The sequence below is a fragment of the Schistocerca cancellata genome, chromosome 6, assembly GCF_023864275.1.
Source record: "Schistocerca cancellata isolate TAMUIC-IGC-003103 chromosome 6, iqSchCanc2.1, whole genome shotgun sequence".
NCBI classification, from domain to species: domain Eukaryota; kingdom Metazoa; phylum Arthropoda; class Insecta; order Orthoptera; family Acrididae; genus Schistocerca; species Schistocerca cancellata.
In genome coordinates this window covers 337,440,712-337,463,076 of record NC_064631.1, presented here as the reverse complement: position 1 = coordinate 337,463,076, position 22,365 = coordinate 337,440,712, and the positions used below count along the sequence as shown (strand labels likewise).

General features: G+C 42.5%; 1 non-coding gene across 1 annotated transcript; it reads right to left on the bottom strand.

The window, feature by feature from the left end:
* Window positions 1–6,201: 6,201 nt before the first annotated feature.
* Trnas-gga (transfer RNA serine (anticodon GGA)) lies at window positions 6,202–6,285 on the bottom strand. Its single transcript is given in 2 exon segments — window positions 6,202–6,236; window positions 6,246–6,285. It is a non-coding gene; the product is annotated as a tRNA-Ser (tRNA).
* Between the last annotated feature and the right edge of the window lie 16,080 nt (window positions 6,286–22,365).

The following is a 22,365-nucleotide window of genomic DNA, read 5'->3' as shown; positions in this document are numbered from 1 at the left end:
CTATCAGTGACCTACTTTTCAATACTGTCCTATAGTAACACATCTCAAATGCTTCGATTCTGTTCTGTTCCGGTTTTCCCAAAGTCCATGTTTTACTGTCAAACAGTACTGTGCTCCAAATATTCATTCTCAGAAATTTCTTCCCCATATTAACAAATCTTCGATTCTGATTTAACACTCTTACCGCAGTATAGTTCAAGTAGTATTTTATGTGCGGACGACGCTTTTAGCGTTCAACAGGCAGCAGGGACTACACATCTTAATAAATATAAGAGAAAAATATGGACTGGTAATGTCTCCACGCAAATCAAAAGTAATGACTTTTTTTGGAGGAACACACCGTAAGATCCAAAACTGAGATAAGCGGCAAAATACTGGGACAGGTGTCCACCTTTTACTCTCTTGTGTGCGAAATAATCCCAACTTTAGATCGCGACACAGATAATACTTTCCAAATTCCATACAATAAAATTCATAGAACTCTAAAAAATAAAGCCAGAAATGAAAGTAAGCTGAAGCTCTAGAAAAAAATATCATTTTCGGTAGTAGTATTAAGAAGTGAGACGTCGGACTTATCGAAGACTGACAGACGGAAAATTACGTCAGCAGAGATAAAATTTCTCAGGGCAGTCAAAGACCACACACTGAAGGGCAAAATAGCAAACACAGGAATAAGGTAAGAGCTAAAGATTTTCGATTAGGAAGCCAGAATTTAAAGTGTAAATGTAAAATCTACTGTTGTAAGCATGTAGAAAGAATGCAGGAAGGTGGTCTGCCTAAACTCGTCATTATCTATATGTCCACGGACATCGAAGAGTCTGGCGTCCGAGGACAAGAGGGTATCTGGTAAATGTAGTGCAGCCTATTCCAATAAGTGAGAATGGTGGTGAGGATGACTGTATCTCCATCCAGTGAGTCCGTGTGTTCAGTAGCGGTCGTTTCAATATATAAGGAACATCAATATTCAATATTCAAAAGGGCATCATTTTGGTGATCTAACAGCAGTTTACTCGTAAACATCAATATCTTCTTTTAACTTGTGTTTGAAGACGTTCTGCATCTCCTTTCACGGTCTCATAGTTATATGATTTAAAGAGTTAGTACGTGTGTTTCCAATAGACTACGTCTTCGCATTGAGCTTTTCTCAATAACGTTCTAACTGTGTAAGTCTATGTACTTTCGAGACTCGTTTCAGAGTGCTTTCCTGCGTATGTCAGTGGTATTAAAACCTCCACACCTTCCAAGGGTTAAGAAATTGGCATCGACAGGTTACCTTCCATTAGGAACGTGGGTGCTCGCAGAGACTGTGATCTGATTTATAAATGATGGAGCACAGCAATCAGTGGTGCTTTTTTGCAGGTTTTATTTGGCAGGATCGAATCCTGCCTCGGTCATGGATGTGTGTGATGTCCTTAGGTTAGTTAGGTTTAAGTAGTTCTAAGTTCTAGGGGGCTGATGACCTCAGACGGTAAGTCCCATAGTACTCAGAGCCATTTGAACAATTTTTTTATTTAGCAAATCCATATTTAGACTAATGCCGACCATTATCAATGTTAAAAAATACAGGAAGTACATGGTCAGGTGATACTATAAAAAGTTACAACTCGTGGCAAAACCTGTACGGCTTATACATTAGATTACATACCACTATTTTCTGATTTCAATGCATGTCAGTTCCCTGTTATTCTGGCGTCAGTCACAGTTCTTCGAATACTACTCTATTCATGACCATGCACTTTCTGTATTTTTTTAGCACTGATAATGGCTAGGAACTAGTCGAAATCTGGATTTGTCAAATAAACCCTGCAAAAAAGGAAAACTGACTGCTGTACTCTATCATTTATATATCGGCATCGTGTCTGAAACGGCTTAGGGTTGAAATCATAACTCGTTCTCTACGATTTAGGATATTAATTACGTACCTAATTCATTTTAATCAAAATCTGGAATTATCCGTACATGTCCACGATCGGTTCCCTACATTAAGTTTAAGGAACTAAGCTTGTGTTCTATCAATTTTACCTACAATCATATTTTTCTAGGTACGTATAATTCCCTTGCCCCTAAGACAAAAAAGGCGCACTATGTATGAATTATCCGAATAGGTCCCGGCACATGTGATGTACAGACAAACAAATGGTTGAAATTGCGGAGCTATTGGACGATTTATTCAAGAGGGAGAGCTTCACTAGTTGAGCATATCAGTGGCGCGTTGGTCCAATTCTGACCCTTACCCAAACTGTTATTCGGCTTGCCATTGATTGATGGAATCGTTGGATGTTCACCAGTCTTCTTAGAGCTCAACTACACGTCCTCTCTCAAGTACGAAATCTTCGTGTATTGTTTACACACCACCTACGAGGCATAGTTACTGTCCAACCGACGACACGGAATGAATTTCGCAATGACTTTTTACCTTGGTATCTAAATGGAGATTGTTTACTATCCTTGCCAGCTCCACGGTAAAACTTCGCTGCAGCGTCACACATTCATCCATCAGTCACAAAATTTTACAATTTGTATACTTCCCGTTGATGCCTGTGTGAATACCAGCTTGTGACCAATTTCCTTAACTCCTACGCCTCGGCACATTTTATGAGCTTGCTTGGCAGAACGAGTGCCATTATCATGTCCGACAAAAGACGATGGAATTTCTACCAAACTGCCAACACGTCCATAGTTGGAAACTCTCTCGGGCAGCCAAAGATGGCGAAATACTGCAAATGTTTACACTGATGATCGATAACATTATGACCACTGCTCATAAACTGAATGCCGTCAGGTGTTGCCGAGGTAACGTGAAGCGGTAAGAGGAGTACATAATCGGAGTAGAAAATCTTCTTTGTTTTTCGTCTTTATCCGAATCGGCGTAGGTCAGCATGGATACTAATGGACTTCCTGTCGCCACCCCATTACCCTCCAGGATGGAATGTGTTTACCCCAACTGCATGTAGTGTTATTCATGTGAAAGTGAGAGAAAGTTTTCTAAATGTCTTAGATACGTGTAACTCAGGTGGGATTTGTGTACAGGCCTGGTAGTCACCTAATGGGATGTGCGAAACCGCCTAAAAACCTCATCCAGGCTGTCCGGCACATTGACCTTCGTCAATGTCCTGTCTGAGGATTCTATCTGGCTCTAGTGCATCTCCGTATCAGGCAAGTGGCGCTTTAACAAACACGGCTATCTGGTCATGTAGAAGCTGAGCAGAAATATTGTTAAATAAAAAACTGTTATGGGTTGCACAGTGTTCCTTATTAAGCCAAGGACGACGCGTTTTGTCCGGATAGGGTATCATCTGAATTGTGCAGCCTACGATTGCTTTTTATTAGATAGTAGCAATAGATCGTTGCTGTACCACTATGCCAAGATGGAATAATTTTTAGTAGGGAATAGTTATAATTTCTATACGGGTCGCAAACAGGGAAATTCTTAACTGTGAGTGAATCTGATCAAGGAAAATGGTTATGGCCCGACGTCTGTGAACGAGCATCTCGAAACTAGTGAAGCTGTTCGCTTCCTTGCATACCGCGTTCGTGAAAAATCTGTGAAAGTAATATTGAGGATGGTGGAATCGGGAGTAAGTGATGTGGTGTAGGACGGTCATGCCTCATCACACATGATGAAGATCAGAGTACAACTGACGACAGTCAGTCACAGACCTGACAACAGAGTACATGTCTGCCACGGACACGTTGCTGACTACAATGCTCAGCATAATTTGTTGGACGTGAGATGTGTATCAAACGACCTGTACGTGTCAAATTGTCATGCGACAGCTTTTGGTAATTCTGTCAAACACCATAATTATATTCTAATAAATTAGCAAGTCCAGCCAAATTAAACCCAAGCTAGAGACTGAGGTACAAGAATGATTGAAACTAATGTCAGTGATTGGCACATCAATTGCTATATTTTCTTATTAAATTCATTCTTTACAGGTCTGTTCAAGTGTAACTGGGAGTCTTATTGAAGACAGGTTGGACAGAGCCCACCCGAGCTGGGGGGACGACAGGCATTTTGAAGGGGCAGAGAAGCGCACGCAGAAAAGTGGAATAGTTTATTGCATGTTGGCTAAGCTCCACCAAAGAAGCACCGTCGTTGTTGCGTCTAAAACAAGAAAGGAAGTCACTATTATGAAAAGTGTTACACCGGAAGTAATACAAAGACAGTAATCTCGGAAGTGGTGTGAGAAGGGAGACCATCAGGTACTTTTATGTTTAATAACATGGGTCCCACAGCCAGCAGGCTAGGGGCCAAGTTAAATGCCTTGTTGTTAACTCTGTTAAGAAATAGTAAAACTGCTGCCATTGGCTAATATGGACAAAATATGGAGCGAGAGAAGAGAAACAGCAGTGTGTACGTACAGGACAGGAAAGTCGCGAAATACGACACGTTGTGGGAGTCAGGAACTGCTTTTTTTCTGAATTTTAAGATAAAAAATATTCACGGCTGGTTCATCATGTTTAAAAGAGTATGGATTGGTGACTGTTGCAGTATTAGAACAGACCGAATTGGTGCTCCAAATCAGGCAAAAGCAAAAATTCTGCTTCTTGCGATGAGCGCTCTGTGGAACTTAGTTCCATCCGAGATGCAGTAACCGAAATAGAAACTTCGTTTCTGAGGGTGAGCTATTACCACAGACGCCATCCATTGTCAGTGGCAGTGTTGCGATGAGCCCTGCAGCGTTCGCAAACCGAGTGACAGTACTTATGTACTTATTCCGCCCGACGGTAGGACTTTTGCGTTTCAGATTCGAGCACAGCCTTCAGAAATCATGAATTAAGCAATGTTCAGTCAAGATCGTGAGTGCATGAACGATTCTCTCTGTGGTTCTTTCCTTCCTCTCTGATTAACATTCGGCAACGACTACATGACTTCTGCGAGCTTAACCAGACGCTGCACGCCCCTGGAATCTCGATGTGAGAGCGCGCAGTTGGTCTCACAGGCCTTTGCAGTTTCCAACGCTTTTAAGTTGGATTTTTATGTGTATTGTGGAGGGATTTGTTAGTGAATGAAGTAGTGTCATTACCAATTACTTTAATATGTCAATTTAAAAGGAAAATTTTATGTTTTGGTCAAAAGCATATACACAAATTAAAGATACATAAAAATGAGCTACTATCAAAATAAGAAACATATTCAATGGAATATTTTGACGATATAGTCAAGGCACAACTATAACAGAATGTTCAAGGCAAACGCATTTCTCACAGTTTTCACAGACATGTGGGGTTCTTCTGTGTTTGCTTTTGTAGTTTAGACATCGTCCTCGTAACCTCGCAGTTGATAACACTTCAGAGTTTATCATGACACAAAGCTTGCCAATTCTTTCAGTTACCTTTTCTCGCAAAGTTCTTGACGTTTCCCTTTGCTGAAAATGGTCTTGCAGAAGCACAAAAGAAAGCTGTCTCAAGAATTCTCTTCTTCTCGGTTGTTCTTCCTTATTTGTTTTGAAAATGACAGCGGCATCTAACTCTCTGCTCTTCTGCCTCGTAATAATATGCCGTTACAACACTTTCAGGATACTAAAACAAGGTACCAAGATAGAAAACGTCGTTTTAACACTAAAGAAATCCAATACCGCATTATGGGTGCATGAGAATGACCTAAGCGGGGCTGACAATAAACTGACACCCGTGCGGCTGGTCCGTGATACCCTGAACTGTTTGTAGAAAGTTAAATGGAAGTGTTGTTGTTAAAACGTTAACTGGAAGTGTTGTTGTTAAAAAGTTAACTGGAAGTGTTGTTGTTAAAATCACATGTACACCATATCAAATGAATCCTATTATGGTCACAGAAGGCGCAGAGAAGATAGCTCCTTTGGAGCAATTGTCAGACATTGTATTAAATTGAATATATTCTCAGTGGTCTCACAGAACAAGTGCGTGTACTTACGGGTTAATCATTGCCCCAATGTTGTACTGACTTCCATAACGTATTCATTTCTTACAAATTACGCGAAATTTGCCAATGTTCTATTTCTCTAAGGACGTTGTGGTATTGATGCTCAATGAGCATAAGATTTCATGTCCTTATATGCTTATGTTTAACTTGAAGTACACAACAAACTGAAATAAACATCTTTTATGACTCAAAAATGTTCAAATGGCTCTGAGCACTATGGGACTTAACATCTGAGATCATCAGTCCCCTAGAACGTAGTACTACTTAAACTAACCTAAGAACATCACACACATTCATGCCCGAGGCAGGATTCGAACCTGCGACCATAGTGGTCGCGCGGTTCCAGACTGAAGCGCCTAGAACCACTCGGCCACACAGGCCGGCTAAAACATCTTTTATAATGGCTATTCTTTCATTCAGTGGATTGACGAAATTCCTTATTTTATAACCCTATTTTATAATTTTGTGAGTTACCTCAGCCATGTTTTACATATGCAAGGGCCGTCCCTGTTTAATAAGTGAAAGTCGGTAAGTTACCCTTTATGCAACAACTATACTGGAATTCACATGTTTCTATGGTGAACGAGCCGATTATTTGTAAGGTCACCCTTTCTGAAATCCATGTCGATGGCTTGGCAATAACCTCATATTGACAACTGCAACTGCGTGCCACGGCTTTGGTTACTTGCAGTCTCCTGATTTAGCAGTCAATAGATTACTTTCAGTTAAAATCTTTATCCTTTGTTTAACACCCAGCATAGTGCAAAAAATCGGCACTTGTAATCTTTATAATCACTGAAGTAATGAAATGAAATTATCGTTAAGTTGCTGGTCCATAACTAACACATGTGCTTTCTTTCAGCAAGTCGAGTGATTTTTATTACTCAGTCGTTGTACAGTTGTAGATTGTTGTACAACTTTCGGAGGGCTTTACCTGTGTTTATTGGTGTTTTCTTGGTGAGTTTCATTGAGCTGTGTACTTTGTTTATCTAATTTGGTTCAGATATGTTAGATTGTATTAAAGTGTTAGGCATATTCAAGGCTGATTTTCTGATAGTATGCTGAAAATAAGCCGTTTGTGAGGAAGAGCGAAGTTCGGAGAGAGCTGCCTGGTAATTTAGAAACAGTAGATAGTGTTGTTGACCTGGAGGGTCAACAGAAGTGTTCAGGAAGTTAATTTTAACGAATCACAGAGAGAAAGGTCACAAAAATGAGTTGATGCAGAAGAGAAACATGAACATGCAGAACAGCTTGTATGAGGAAAAGAATTCATGGGTGACGATAGTGTGACTATTTCACAGGCGACGGAAGCCACCAGTCACGAAACAGAAGCGGAGAGTGTCGTAAATCGTGAACCATAGCCGTAAGTTCCACAGGCATTGACAAATATTTTTTTTATGTAGCAGTTCGCGAAGAGCGACGAACAGTTCAAAGAAGAGCGCAAACGGAGTATCGAGTACTTAAAAAATTAGAAAATAATAAACAGTTCGAAAAACAGCTAAGGGAGGGCATCGGGCAGTTCAAAGCATTTAACAAGAAGCTTAGGATCAAGTGAAACAGTTGCAGGATCAGCTACTGTAGAAGGATGATGAATATGCACTTGGTTTTGATAATAAGTGAGCGACAGTAGTGCAAGAAACTGAGGAAACTACTAGTGAGTTAAGGAAAGATGTTAATGTTAACGTGAAGAGTATCCAAATACTTAGTACATGGAACGGAGAATTCACTGAGGAGCTAAAAGTTGTTAAAGATTGTATCAAGTAACAGAAGACGAAATGAAGGAACTGAACACCGCCATACGACAGCTGTCTTCTAGTAGGACCACTCCGACACATTTACGCGATCATGAGGAGATTAAAGAATTGAAGACTTATTGCAATTTAAGGCAACATATGTTCACAGCAGTCGGTTTAACGGAGAAGCATTAGTTGCATTAGAAAATAAAAAGAGGAGTGGCAATCGTGAGGGCAATAGAAAACATAGTAATATGAGCATGAGCAAAGGAGAAAGGAGGTGAGGTGAAGAAGAATTATAAGACCTAACAGAGAGACTTTGTAGTGTTTGAGGCATGCTCATCCATGAATTCAGCTGCAATGGTAGGCACAGTACATCAGGATGTTGACGAGACCTGAAAACGCTTCATTTCAGTAAAAAAAAGTACTCTCTGTTTTCGGTTAGTTCAAATACTTTAAATACTAAAATTTGGGTAGAACAGTTAAAAGGGGCACTGCCGTTGCTGTGGACACATGCATTAACAATAATTTTCATTTATGTGCATTTTCTAAAAGAAGTAGCCGCACAAATGCGAGTAATCACAGGACAGCGTAAAACAAATGAAGAATTTAAGTATGCGTCCTTGAATAAATACTATTCGAAAGCCAAACAGGATCAAGTAAAGTTAGGAACCCTAATGATGAAGACGTACGTAGATTCCAGATGGCCGGAACCGAGTAAATACTTCAAATACACGGCTATCCACAATCAGTTTCTAGACACAACATATGAAGCAAAAAAGTTGATTATGATTTATGTGATGTTGTCCTTTCACCTACAAAGAGAGATTACGATAGCAGGCCGAAATATGTAAGATGTAAGAACATTCCACCATTTACTTCTGGAGCTTGGATACAATCCTGGTGCAGGAGCGAAGGATACTGTGCCTTTCGTACAGGCTCAATTTCAGCCAGAGAGATCTGAACCAGACAATCTGAAGTGGAGAGCAAGACATCCACCTTCAAGTATCGGAAATCGATGGACCCCCCAGAACCAAAATGGACAACGGGGACCAGAGAATAGGCCAGAAGAACAGAGACATAATGGTAGATGACCAGTACCGACAGGGAAATGAAGTAGTACAGGTATGTAATCCAAAGCCTGGAATAAACCAGCGGAATGTTGTGCATGGTAGTGATCAGAGTACTTGACTAACGACTGAGGCTCCAATTCGCCTTCCTCTGTGATTTTTACCCTCTACAGATCTCTCTAGAACCGTGGAAGTTATTAACCGATGTCTTAACAGATGCCCTCAAATCTTGTCCCTTTTTCTAGTCAGTTGTCCACATATTCCTTCCATCACCGATTCCGCAGAGAACCTCCTCATTCCTTGCTTTACCACTCCACGTAATTTTCAAGATTCTTCTGTAGCACCGTGCTATTTCTAGATCGACAAATCTCACGAATGGCTCTTGATTTTTCTCAACCACAACCTCAGAACTGTCCCACCGGTGTCCTAGAGCGTAACTCATCGTCATGTGATAGGTTCTCAGTTTCCTTTTCCATTCATTTGTATTTTATTCTTGTCATCAACCTGGATGCGTGAGCTGTTAAACCGATCTGCGGTAGTTCTCGCACTTGTCATCTCTTGTTCAAATGTGTGTGAAATCTTACGGGACTTAACAGCTAACGTCATCAGTCCCTAAGCTTGCACACTACTTAACCTAAATTATCCTAATGACAAACACACACACCTATGCCCTAGGGAGGACTCGAACCTCCGCCGGGACCAGCCGCACAGTTCATGACTGCACCGCCTTAGATCGCTCGGTGCCGGCTCTTGTTATCTTCGGAGTTGTGCGGACGATATTTTTCCGAAAGTCTGATGGTATATAGCCGCAATGATTTTAGGAATGGTGATGGAATTTTATGTGTCCCTTTTGCAGTTTTGATCTTAAATCGTCCAAAGCTCTTTTAAATTAAATCAAATTAAATTAAGGTTGTTTTAACTTTAACACTGCATCCCCGCTGTCCTCACTGTCAACTCCTGTTTGTTATTCTAACACGTTATAAGACAAGTCCTGACCCTGATAGAGGTCTTCAGAGTATTCATTCCACCAATCCGCTCTCTCCTTTGCGTTTATCTATGGAATTCCCACTGCAAACTTCGTATCATCAAAGGTGGTTTGGTCTTTTGTATATGCTGAGTCAGTCCTTCTGAATATCATTTGTTTTTATATTTCTTCACGTTTTTTGCGTTTAGACATTTTGCGTTACCTTCGCTGCACTTACTATTTATTTCATTCCTAAATTTTTGGCATCACTGTATGTAGATTTATCCTGAACATTTTTATACTTCCCTCTTTGATCAACTAAAGCATTTCCTTTGTACCCACGGTTTCCTCGGAGTTGCCTCCTTGTACTTATGTCCCCGTTTCCAACTTCTGTGACTACCCTTTTTAGAGATGTTTATTTCTCTTCAGCTAGACTGACTACTGCGCTGTTCATTATCGCAGTATCTGTAGCCTTAGAGAACTTCAAGCATATCTTTGTATTCATTTCTATTTCCTTATCCCATTTCTTTGCGCAGTGATTCTTCCTGACTAGTCTCGTTAAACTTCAGTGCATTCTACCTTGTTAACATTTATTATTGATCACGTTACTAACCGGCCTATTCCCACCAAATAAGAAAAGAGCAGAATGCATTTGAAAATTGAACACAGGTTCTCTGCAGGACACCCAGATGCATTGGTCGCTACGCCAGCGGCGCCTTCATTGAACAGTGTTCACGTTACGAGGTCCAATATTCTATCAAGTTCTGTCAGTTTTGAGTCGATTGCGCGTCACGAACTTTAGGAGAAGTTTTCTCAAAACCAGAGGTGTGACGACCCAAAACAGCTCAGTGTTCCTCATTTTGGGTTGTATACAAGCGATCTGCCAAAGATGAGCCAAATCGATTAGCGAGACTCAGACTTTCCCCTTGAAAGTGTTTTCTTTCGCATCGTATGTTCCCTGCTCATGATGCCTGAGATATTTTTCTGGTTGTGGTCAGGTTTCAGGCATTATAAATTGCTATTATTTGTTGTTTTATTGAATGTGTATTTCTGTTCTGTTACCTGAAATACTTTGATGTTAAGTAGAATAACTGTAAAAACCGAGCCCTGCTGCACAAGCCCCAGCCCTGGCTCCACCTGACCTCACCTGAATCCCATACCACAGGACACAGAACTGGAATAAGGCTACCTCAAACGTGAAGTACGGAGTGCAGTTCGGTGAAACCATCGTGCTTTGACCCCTTGAGGGACTGTAGTTGAAGCCACAACAATTAGACGCCGTTTTGGGCGATTGATTTCCGGTGGTGGGCGGCAGCTCCGCGCTAAATTGCCGCCCTTACGCTCATAAGCCGCCTCTTGCCAACGCTTTAGCACCTCTATACGGTCTGAAATACTGACGGTATTGTAATTGTTGATAAACGCAGATATATCGGAAGTAATTCACGTTATGCACTGAAGCGACAAAAATCGTGGGATAGCGATACGCACACGAACACATCGAGGCAGTATAGCGTACACAAGGTATAAAAAGGCAGTGCTTTGGCATAGCTGTCATTTCTGTGATTCATGTGAAAAAGTTTCCGACGTCATTATGGCCGCACGACGGGAACAGACAGACTTTGAAAGCGGAGCGATAGTTGGAGCTGGACGCGTGGAATATTCCATTTCGGAGATCTTTAGGGATCCACAGTGCCAAGAGTGTGCCGAGAATACCAAGTTTCAGACATTACCTCTCACCATGGACGACGAAGTGACCGACACTTGCACTTAACGACCAAGAGTAGCGGCGTTTGCGAACAGTGGCCACTGGATTGCAGTCCCCAACAGTTAGTCTTTCCTTCTCATCCCGTTCGAAAAGGCTCCCCTGACCCAGGGTTCTGAGTGACTTTTCCGAGCTCTACCCCTTCTCCTCAACCTCACCAGTCCTTTTCCTTCACCTCTCTTCCTTCGCCTTCAACCTTCCTGCCGAAAGAAGTAGACACTGGGTCCAAAAGCTTGCACAAGTAATACCTTTTATATGCCTGTTCTCCTGCCGCCGCTTGGTGAATAGACATTTTATCTCTCCATTTACATTATGTTTCCAAAAACTGATTATTTTCTTTGATAAGGATAATATAATGATTGGTATGATGATGATGTATAATGGGACCAAAGTAGCTATTAGTTATTCTGTCACAGTGAAATAAAGTGTTTGTGTCAAATAATTAGGTTCAGGAACAGAAAATCTCTTTATTCAAAAAGTGCGCAGTGCGCTATTGTCTTATGCACCTGAAGAGTATTTGTGCAGTGCATTGTCATACTTGAGAACGAAGGGAAGTCGTAGAAGGCGACAGAGGGTACTGGTACATCTGAAGTACGAAATATTTTCTTCCGAAAGGTTCTGATTTTTTATACCTGAGTAATCCATTAACAGCTGAATTACTAGACGTCGGATACTTATTAGTCAGAGAGCAGCGCAAGAAATTAGATAATTCTCGTTCATCCAACATTATTATACGTGATAATGAACGCTCAGGAACATAACTTAACATTTGTGAAAATTGTTACATTGTAAAATATACGTTTTGAAACATACTGCTTACCCAGATCTGGTACATAGAAATAGAGAAATAATGATGACTGCAAAACAGAAGTCATGAAAATTAGAGTTTTTACGAGCTGCAGTCGAAAGTAAATTGCGTGGCATGAAAATATTGATTGCCTGGTTATGTTACGTGGATAATGTGTAGGTCTACAAAGCGGCAAAAATGATCACAAACTTTTAAGATAACCAGTAAGACATAATGCTTTCTGATTTATATGTAATATACTCCTTCATGTAGTTTGCTATTTTGTAACTTGTATGTATTTCTTTGCTGGCCATTTTATAAACAAAATAAACGTTACACTAAAAATTATGGGCAAGGATGTTAGTTTACCCCTGGTGATGCCAACAAGGAAGATAATAAGAATAATAATAAGGATTAGACACGCCGGTCGTGGTGGTCGTGTGGTTCTAGGCGCTCCAGTCCGGAGCCGCGCTGCTGCTACAGTCGCAGGTTCGAATCCTGCCTCGGGCATGGATGTGTGTTATGTGCTTAGGTTAGTTAGGTTTAATTAGTTCTAAGTTCTAGGGGACTGATGACCACAGCAGTTGAGTCCCATAGTGCTCAGAGCCATTTGAACCATTTTTGAAGGATTAGACATCGTAGTCGCCAGGAAAAATGTTTGTCCCGAGTACGTATTAACTACGTTTAATTTATATTTTATGCCTGTGTAATTAAGATATGGCATGGATACTTAATATACACGATCTGTAAGCCCTTCTGCGTTATTTGTGCGCGACGCTGGAGAACTGAGAACCACCAGCACTTTAGGTACTACGTCTAGTTGGTAATACACTCCACGTCATTGGCCCCTTACTTAGTTTGCATCTGTCACGAACCTCTCGACCAACGTAAAGTGCCAAGTGAGTGGAAAATAGCACAGATGACTCCAGTATATAGGAAGGATAGAAGAACAGACCCGCCAAATTACGATCCAATATCGTTAACACCGGTTTGCTGCAGAATTGTAGAGCATATTCTGAGTTCGATTACAATAAATCGTCTAGAGACCGGAAAGGTCATGTCCAGTTACCAGCACGGCTTTAGAAAGCATCGCTCGTGAAAAACCCAGCTTTCATTTTTCTCACATGATATACTCCGAATTATGGATGAAGGGCAACAGGCAGATTCCATATTTCTAGATTTCCCAAACGTTTTTGATGCGGTACCCCAATGCAGACTGTTAATGAAGATACGGGCATAAGGAACAGGCTCCCAACATATGATTGGCTCGAAGACTTCTTAAGTAATAGAACCCAGTACGTTGTTCTCGACTGCTAGTGTTGATCGGAGACAGGGATAAAATCAGGGAGGGGGATTGTCAGCTGGCTCTTATTGCAGAAAAATGTAAGAGTATGAGGATCAGTAGGATAAAAAATGGTTCAAATGGCTCTGAGCACTATGGGACTCAACTGCTGTGGTCATAAGTCCCCTAGAACTTAGAACTACTTAAACCTAACTAACCTAAGGACAGCACACAACACCCAGCCATCACGAGGCAGAGAAAATCCCTGACCCCGCCGGGAATCAGTAGGATAAAAAATCGTAATATTCGGATACAGCGTAATGTCCTGCTTGACACATTCACGGCCGTTAAACATCTGGGGGTAACGTTGCGAAGTGTTATGAAAGGGAAGGATCGTGTGAGGACCGTGGTAGGGAAGGCGAATGGTACACCTCGGTTTATTGGGAGAATTTCAGGAAAGTCTAGTTCATCTGTAAAGCAGACAGGATATAGGACGCTAGTGCGATCTATTCTTGAATATTGATCAGATGTTTGGGATGCGCACCAGGTCGGATTGAAATAAGAGATCGAAGCAATTTAGAGGCGAGCTGCTAGATTTGCTTCAGGTAAGTTCGACCAGTATGCAAGTGGTACAGGGTCCTCTTCGCCACGCACCGTAAGTAGTTGTAGATAATGTGTTTCGAAAGGGCGGGATTTGGGTGGGGGGGGGGTGGGGGGACGAGAATGTTGTACAATGCCCGAATCATGGGACAAGGAATGAGAGTAGGCCTGACAACTTCTGAATCGACTAATAAGACAGAGATAATGTTAGTCATATGCCCTGTGCAAAATCGACCTTAGCAGCAAACTTAGCAGACACAGATTCTACCGCCGTAGCTGTGCAGGAGTATACCTAGGACATTAATTAAGGTGGGAAACTGATAAGACTGAGTCGCGGAGAATATCTGTTCCAACAGCTGTTGAATGGACAACGGTTCTCGGGCTGGCACAAGAGCCCGCTTGTAGACAGACTCTGCTAGAAGGAGACGTGTCTTGCGGCCCTATATGTGATAGATGAGCCTCTGCTTCTGACACTGGATCGGCGAGGCACTAAGGTCACTTCTGCTGCAGCACTCTAAGTTTCAGTGTGAAAATAAACCTCAATGCGCCAATATTGCAGTGATATATCCCATATTCCATGAATTTTTGAGTATTTTATCATTACAGCTTATGGATTGAAATGCAAGAAGAAGATATACTTATCAGCCAGAACATTATGACAACATACCTAATAGCCGGTATGTCCAAATTTTGCACGGATAACAGCGGTAGCGCGTTGCGGCATGGAGGCAATGAGGTCTTGGTAGGTCACCTGGGGGGTGATGGCACCACATGTCCATGCACAAGTCACCTAATTCCCGTAAATTCCGGAAAGAGGGGCGATGAGCTCTGGCGCCACGTTCAGTCACATCCCAGGTGGGTTCACTCGGTTTCACATATGACAACTTGGGGGACCGAGATATCAACTGTAACTCGCTGCCGTATTCCTCGAATCACTCCATCGCACTCCTGGCCTTGTGACATGAGGCATTACGTTGTTGAAAAATGCCACTGCCGTCGGGAAACATGACCGTCAAGAAGGCTTGTACGTGACCTGCAACCAGTGTACGACGCTCCTCGACAATCTTGGTGCCCTGCACGAGCTCTAATGGACCCGTGGATGCACATGTGAATTTTCCTGTGTGTATAATGGAGCCACCGCGCACTTGTCTCCGTCCCGCAGTAAAGGTATCCGGGAGCTGTTCTCCAGGAAGACCACTGGTTCACGCCCTCCCATCTGCATGACGAAGAGGGTATCGGGATTCATAAGACGATACTATGCTCGGACACTGCTCCAAGGTCCAACGTCGATGCTCACGCACCCATTTCAGTTAGATCGCAAGCCTTTCCCATTCTACACACGGACAGCACGTTCACTATACAACATGCACTGTCTGTAGGTGTGACCAGCAGTCATTCCTTGCCAGATGCCATTGCTACTGCCTGGTCGGATTTACAATGACAATACGTCCGTGGTCATAATGTTCTGGTTGATCAACGTATGTGGTTCTTACCTAGATTCCTGTCTTCATATACTCTTTGCCTGACTGCTCCAATAATAAATTATAATAAATTTAGTTTCGCTGCCTCATCCCACCTCGTAGCTCTGGAGTCTATGAAAATACTGGACTGAAACCCTCTAAGCGCCGCCGAAACAATGCTCTTTATTTCAGGTAACATGCCCTGTGACTCTTGCTGAGGATTCGTTGAGTCACGTTTGCTGGTGACGGTGGTGACTGTATTTCATTCAGTTACTTCAGCTAGTCATTTAAGTCTGGTTGTATATAAGTTAGTCCTGTACTGTGGAAAAATCGTATGGAAAACAATAGATCAGTTTCAGACGTGGTGCTGGAGAAGGACGTTGAGAAATAGGTGGGAAGATAGGATTATAAAAAAGGTAGTTCCCCACAGAATCGACGAGGAGATGAACATGTAGAAACCACTTCAAAGAAGGAGATGACAGGACATGTGTTAAGGCATCAAAGTATAATACGGTACCTTTGTGAGCTGGGGGGGGGGGTGTGTGTAAAAGATTGGAATATACATACGTATGACAAAAATAGATGTACGTATGTGTGTATGTATGTATGTATGTGCGCAAGCTGCATGTCTCGTCCTAACCCACGGAACCGACTTCAACGAAACCTGGTACACATATCAGACATACACATATCAGATACAGTCTCGTTTGAATCGGTAGGTGTAGGAACCACGTAACTGTCAGAGGGATGGCGGCTGGAAATGTAGTGTAGCCCACAACATGACAATACCGAAATTTTGTTGATCCAGTGTTGGAGAATGAGAGCACTTAGTGACTTGCAACAAACTTTGGACATATTTAAAACCCATATCGATTTTTTTCCAAAATGATGAAAGGAATAAAGTTTATCGCTTACTACATTTTCGCTATTCATGCGGTGAAATTGCCGCACGATGCATGTTGTTTTAATTTATTACTTCCTTAATTATTGTATTCGTAACACGTTTTACAGACAGCATTCACGCTTACCACTGTATCTGCTTGAAAAATTATATCATTCCACAACATATAGTCAACGTGATATGACGTCATAAACACTGAGATGTGTTAGAAACTGCGGCATCATGCACGACGTTTAAATTTATTACTTTATTGATACTAAATCTATTCCAAACAAAATTAGTAGATAGTATCTACAAATGCCACTGAATGTACATACAAAATTATATCATTGTACGACAAATAGTTCAGAAGATATGACGTCGTAAACATTGAGCTTCGTGATAACTAAACTGCAGGGTGAAGTTCGTTGAATATACAAGTTAACTATGTGTTCAAATATGTGGGAATTACGTTAAACATATGTGAAATATATGTACACTGGCAAAATCACGGTAAAAAACTTCTCCTAAGCCTCGCGATCGAGTTCTACCGAATTATCTACACATTCTATTTACTCTAATCCCTGGAAAGTAATACTCTGGGGGCAAGAAACAGCGATCTACTATTTTTGCAAAGGGTGATAACGTGGAGAACGAGTGACAGGATGGGCCCACAGAGAGCGGAAAGGAGTAGATGGAAACAGGTGTGGGGAGGAGGATTGAGTCCAGAGAGGGGAGAAGGACGAGAAAACACACAGAGAAATAGGAGTGGAAAAGAGGCACAGAGACAGAGAGGAGGAGGAGGAGGTCCTCAGAGAGAGGGGGAGGAGAAGGTCAGAGGGAAAGGAGAAAACGGATAGAGAAAGATCAGACGAGGAGATGGACAGAGACAGGAGAGAGGAATGAGATAAGAAGAGATAGACAGATATAGGGAATAGGAGGAGAGAGGATTTAAGGGATAGGGGGAAAAAGAGAAGGGAGGGGGAGGAGATAGAGGAAGGGTGGAGGAAAAGAGAAATAGAAATAGGGGAAAGAGAAATGGAAGAAGTGAGGAGGCAATTGAGGGAGAGAAGAAGATAGAGGTGAAGGAAAGATATCCGGGAGGAGAGGGGAAAGAGGGGGATGTGGACGGGAAGGGAATAGATGGACAATAAGCGGGAGGAGTAGATGGACAGAGAGGGAGGGGGAGGAGAGGATGTGTGGAGAGAAGGGGGGAGCTGGAAATGGGCGGAGAGAGGGGGGAGGAAGAGACAGGCTAATACAAGACTGGAATAAAAACATACCCCAGCAGCGACAGGTACTCAGCTATTATCCTATAAATATTTGAGGGCATTGGGTACATGGAGGGCTTCATCAAATTAGGCAGAGTCGGTTATTAATCTGTGATGGGGACCAGTGTTTGGGAGGGCGTAGAGGGGGGGGGGGGGCTGGGAGGAAATTGGGTTCTACCACATATCTGATGGAGGAACTTTGACTATTTCTTATAAAACTCTCTTATATGAGGGTTCCTGCGCATGTTCGAAGAACACTCGTTCGACCTATACTTGAGTATTGCTCATCAGTGTGGGATCCGTACCAGATCGGGTTGACGGAGGAGATAGAGAAGATCCAAAGAAGAGCGGCGCGTTTCGTCACAGGGTTATTTGGTAACCGTGATAGCGTTACGGAGATGTTTAACAAACTCAAGTGGCAGACTCTGCAAGAGAGGCGCTCTGCATCGCGGTGTAGCTTGCTCGCCAGGTTTCGAGAGGGTGCGTTTCTGGATGAGGTATCGAATATATTGCTTCCCCCTACTTATACCTCCCGAGGAGATCACGAATGTAAAATTAGAGAGATTAGAGCGCGCACAGAGGCTTTCAGACAGTCGTTCTTCCCGCGAACCATACGCGACTGGAACAGGAAAGGGAGATAATGACAGTGGCACGTAAAGTGCCCTCCGCCACACACCGTTGGGTGGCTTGCGGAGTATAAATGTAGATGTAGATGTAGATGTAGACATTAGGGATTAACGCCCTATCGACGACGAGGTGAATATAAGCACAAAACTTGCAAAACGAGTGAAGGAAAGTCGCTGTAATATTGAGATCATTATTGACTGACCGCACGTATTCATAGCATTGAAGCGACGAAAAATCGGCGTTTTTGTTCCATACTAACAGCACCGGTACTTTACGGAAATTATGGAAAACTTGATTTTGATGGGTCTGACTATTAATCTTTGGGGATTTTCTCTCTCGGTGGATTATCTTCATATTGCTCTCAGTAGACAGAGATCGAAACCTAATTGTGTACTAAGAGATACTCCGAAGACCACATTTGACATCGCTGTGCTACTAGACGGTGCATGATGGTATTTTCTAAACATAGTTGCGATTACCATCAATTTTACACTCGCTGTACCGCAGACGCATGCGTATTTTACGTTTTACCGTTCAGCATGTTAGCGGGAGCCCATCTCGCTTTACGTTGCCAGACGCTATAACTTGACGACAATGAAAGCCATAGCAGTTACATGTGTTTCACCTGTAAATCCAGTCCGCCCCCGGTAGCTGAGTGGTTCGCCGGCATGGTAGCTCAGCGTGTTCGGTCAGAGGGTTACATGCCCTCTGTAATAAAAAAACTGAGTCAATCGATCAACAACGAACATAAATGGATGTCTTACGACGTCCGCCCCGAGCAGATGCAACGAACAAAAGCGAACAAAATGAGAGGAAAAAAAAAGTGGTCAGCGTGACAGACTGTCAATCCAAAGGGCCCGGGTTCGATTCCCGGCTGCGTCGGAGATTTTCTCCGCTCAGGGACTGGGTGTTGTGTTGTCCTAATCATCATCATTTCATCCCCATCGACGCGCAGGTCGCCGAAGTGGCGTCAAATCGAAAGACCTGCACCAGGCGAACGGTCTACCCCACGGGAGGGCCTAGCCACACGACATTTCAATTCATTTACCTGTAAATCTCAGACCAATAGTTTTGTACCACTGACAAAGACAGCTGTGCAACCATTGCAGTGCTCCTGTGCCGTATCATAACTGTTTACAGAATTGCACTGCTGTATAGTGAAGTGCAGATAACCATTGGCGTGTTCTTATTGAGTAGTTCAGTACCCAATCTTCTTTGGGTACAACTGTCATTCACCTATCGGTTTCACACAAACGTTGCTTTGGCAGTACCATGACCAACACAAGTCATAACGTCAAGGTATGACAAATACATTGCTTAAAGACTCGACAAGTCACGTTAAGTCCCTTAGAAATCTACTTACAGAACATTTTTGTGCTGTAACCCGCAGATGTGAAACACAGTTTCATGTACGTTTTCACAACTAGTTTCGTATAGCTCTTCCAGTAAGGTATACGATAACAATACCGCGGAAACTTGCAAACAATGATGTAAGAGTCAGTACTGAGGAATCTACGAACATACGACAGCTCCAACCTATCGCCTCTAGAGAAATTGCCAAGATCAGACTGTTGTTTTCTGCCCACTCGTCTAATATAGGGTCCCTAGGAAACGAGCTTCTCAGATCGCTTGACAATAATTCAAGCAAAATGTATCAATGAACTTTTATTACAGTAAGATAAATGACAATACTTAGTTCTGCGAAATTACAAAGGTATGTCGCAAGCAAATGGCAACATTCTAATAATCAATGTCTTTCAGTATATAAGTCCAAAACAAGCAAAACACTAAAATTCATAAGTCACTGAGGAGGCGTTCGTAGGACGGCTCGTCTTCAACTCGGCCTGCGGCCAAGAGACGCGGCGCTTATATTCTCTTCGCATCCAGTGCCGCTGCTGTCTCGGTGTCGAGACCCTTCCTAAAGAGGGGTTCGTCAGCGTACTATTGGCTGACCTCGTGTCACAGCCCTTTCTGCTGTAACGTTCTTGCACGTCGTGACTTTACGCACGAACACATATTATACAAATTACAGTACGCACAGAGACATTTAAGCGTTCGTTCTTTACGAGTCTCATACGCAAATGAAATGTGAGGATCTCAAAACCGTAGTGCAATATAAAGTTCCTCCCGTGGTAAGGAATGTGCAGCAGCGACGAATACAGTGTCATTTTATTGACGATAAGGTCAGAAAATGGGGAAATCGACTGACAGTACTGACTTTGAAAAACTTCAGGTCATTATGATCCGACATCTGGGAACCAACATTTCGACAATAGCGAAGCTGGTCGCCTAATCGTGCACTACCATCGTCAACATCTATGAAAAATGGTTGAAGAACGGTGAAACCACGTATAGGCGACAAATACCTTCACGCCTCATGGTAGAACGTGGAGGTCGGTGTCTTTCCCGTTCCGTAATGAAAGATAGTTAGTAATCTGTGGCCAATGAAACGACCGAGTACAATGATGACGCAGGCACAAAGTGTTTTCGGAGCAATGCATTCACAGCACATTGTTGAGAATGAGGCAATGCAGCAAACGATGTCTGCATGTTCCCACGTTTACCCAACGACATCATCATTTACCATAGCAGGGAGCTCGGGATAATCGAAATTCGATTATAGATGATGGAAAGCTCTCGAATGGTCGGATGAATCACTTTCTTCGTTCCACCAGGTCGACTGGTGCGTCCGGATTTGCTGTCACCCAGCAACCTGCGGCTCGAAACACGCATGGCGCAACGGAAGCAGCATTAACTATGTGGGACATTCGTCTGGCCTTACATGGGACCTGACATCTGTGCATTACAAACTATTATTGCGGCATTGCGGACCACCTGCTTCGCTAAATGGTGTATGTCATCCTAGAAGGATAGCTGTGCCTTTTGGTCACTGACTTGGCAAGCACGATAGTAGGTAAACTCAAGTTGATCAACAAATGAACAGGCTTCTGCGGCGAGAGTCAGTTGACATAAAAATTTTCTTGGTATGCTTCGGCATCTTACTCTAAATAACTATTATTGAAGAGACCAGCGTTTCGGCTATGATCTCAGTGGCCTTCTTCTGAGTCTACTTAAGAAATCGATTGTAGCCGTGGCCGATGCGGTTGTTCTGTGAATAGAAATTGTTTACAATACGACGCGTCACCATTTGGCAGCCAAATCGGTCCGATGTGAACCTGATGGAATACAACTAGCAGGCTATAGTCCGTCACTATGGCACCCATAAAATTCCAGGGAAATGCTGCAGGATATTCGAAATTCTAAGAACAAGGAAGATAAGCTATAGGTGTAGGTGGGTACATACAATATTTAGATCAAATAAGAGGAAAAAATCTAACTGGAGGCCCGAGAACGAGGTGCTCGGGTTAAAGAGGTTGTAATGCAGGAATGTATTCCTACTACCCTAGTGTTCAACCACACATCGAGGAAGCAATAATGAAAATAAAAGAAAGGTGCAAGTCTGCGATTGAAGTTCAACGATACGATTCACTGACCACATCATTATCGTCAGTGAAAATAAAGAAGTGTTACAGGGTCTGTTGAATCGAATGAATCAAAGATAGATGAAAGTAATGAAAACTAGCACAAATGACAATAGCGGGAGACATAGCAGAATTGGTGGTCACGAAGTAGAAGAGGTTAGGGAATTCTGCTACCTAGGTAGCATAATAACTCATGAAGGACGGGGCAAGGAGGACTTAAGAAGCATACTAGTACTGGCAAAAAGGACATTCCTGGCGAACAGAAGTCTACTAGTATCAAACATAGGTCTTAATTTGTGGAGGAAATTTCTGAAAATATACGGTTGGAGCCCAGTATTGCGTGGTAGTGAACACGGAACAGGCGAGAATCGAACCATCCTCGACCTGAAAATTATGTGGACTATCAAGGTAAAGAATGAGGAGTTTCCACGCAGAATCTACAAGGAAAGGCATACATGCAGAGCATTGACAAAAGAATGGACATGCTGATAAGACATCTTTTAGGAGGCACAAGAAGAACTTTCATGTTACTAGAGGAAGTT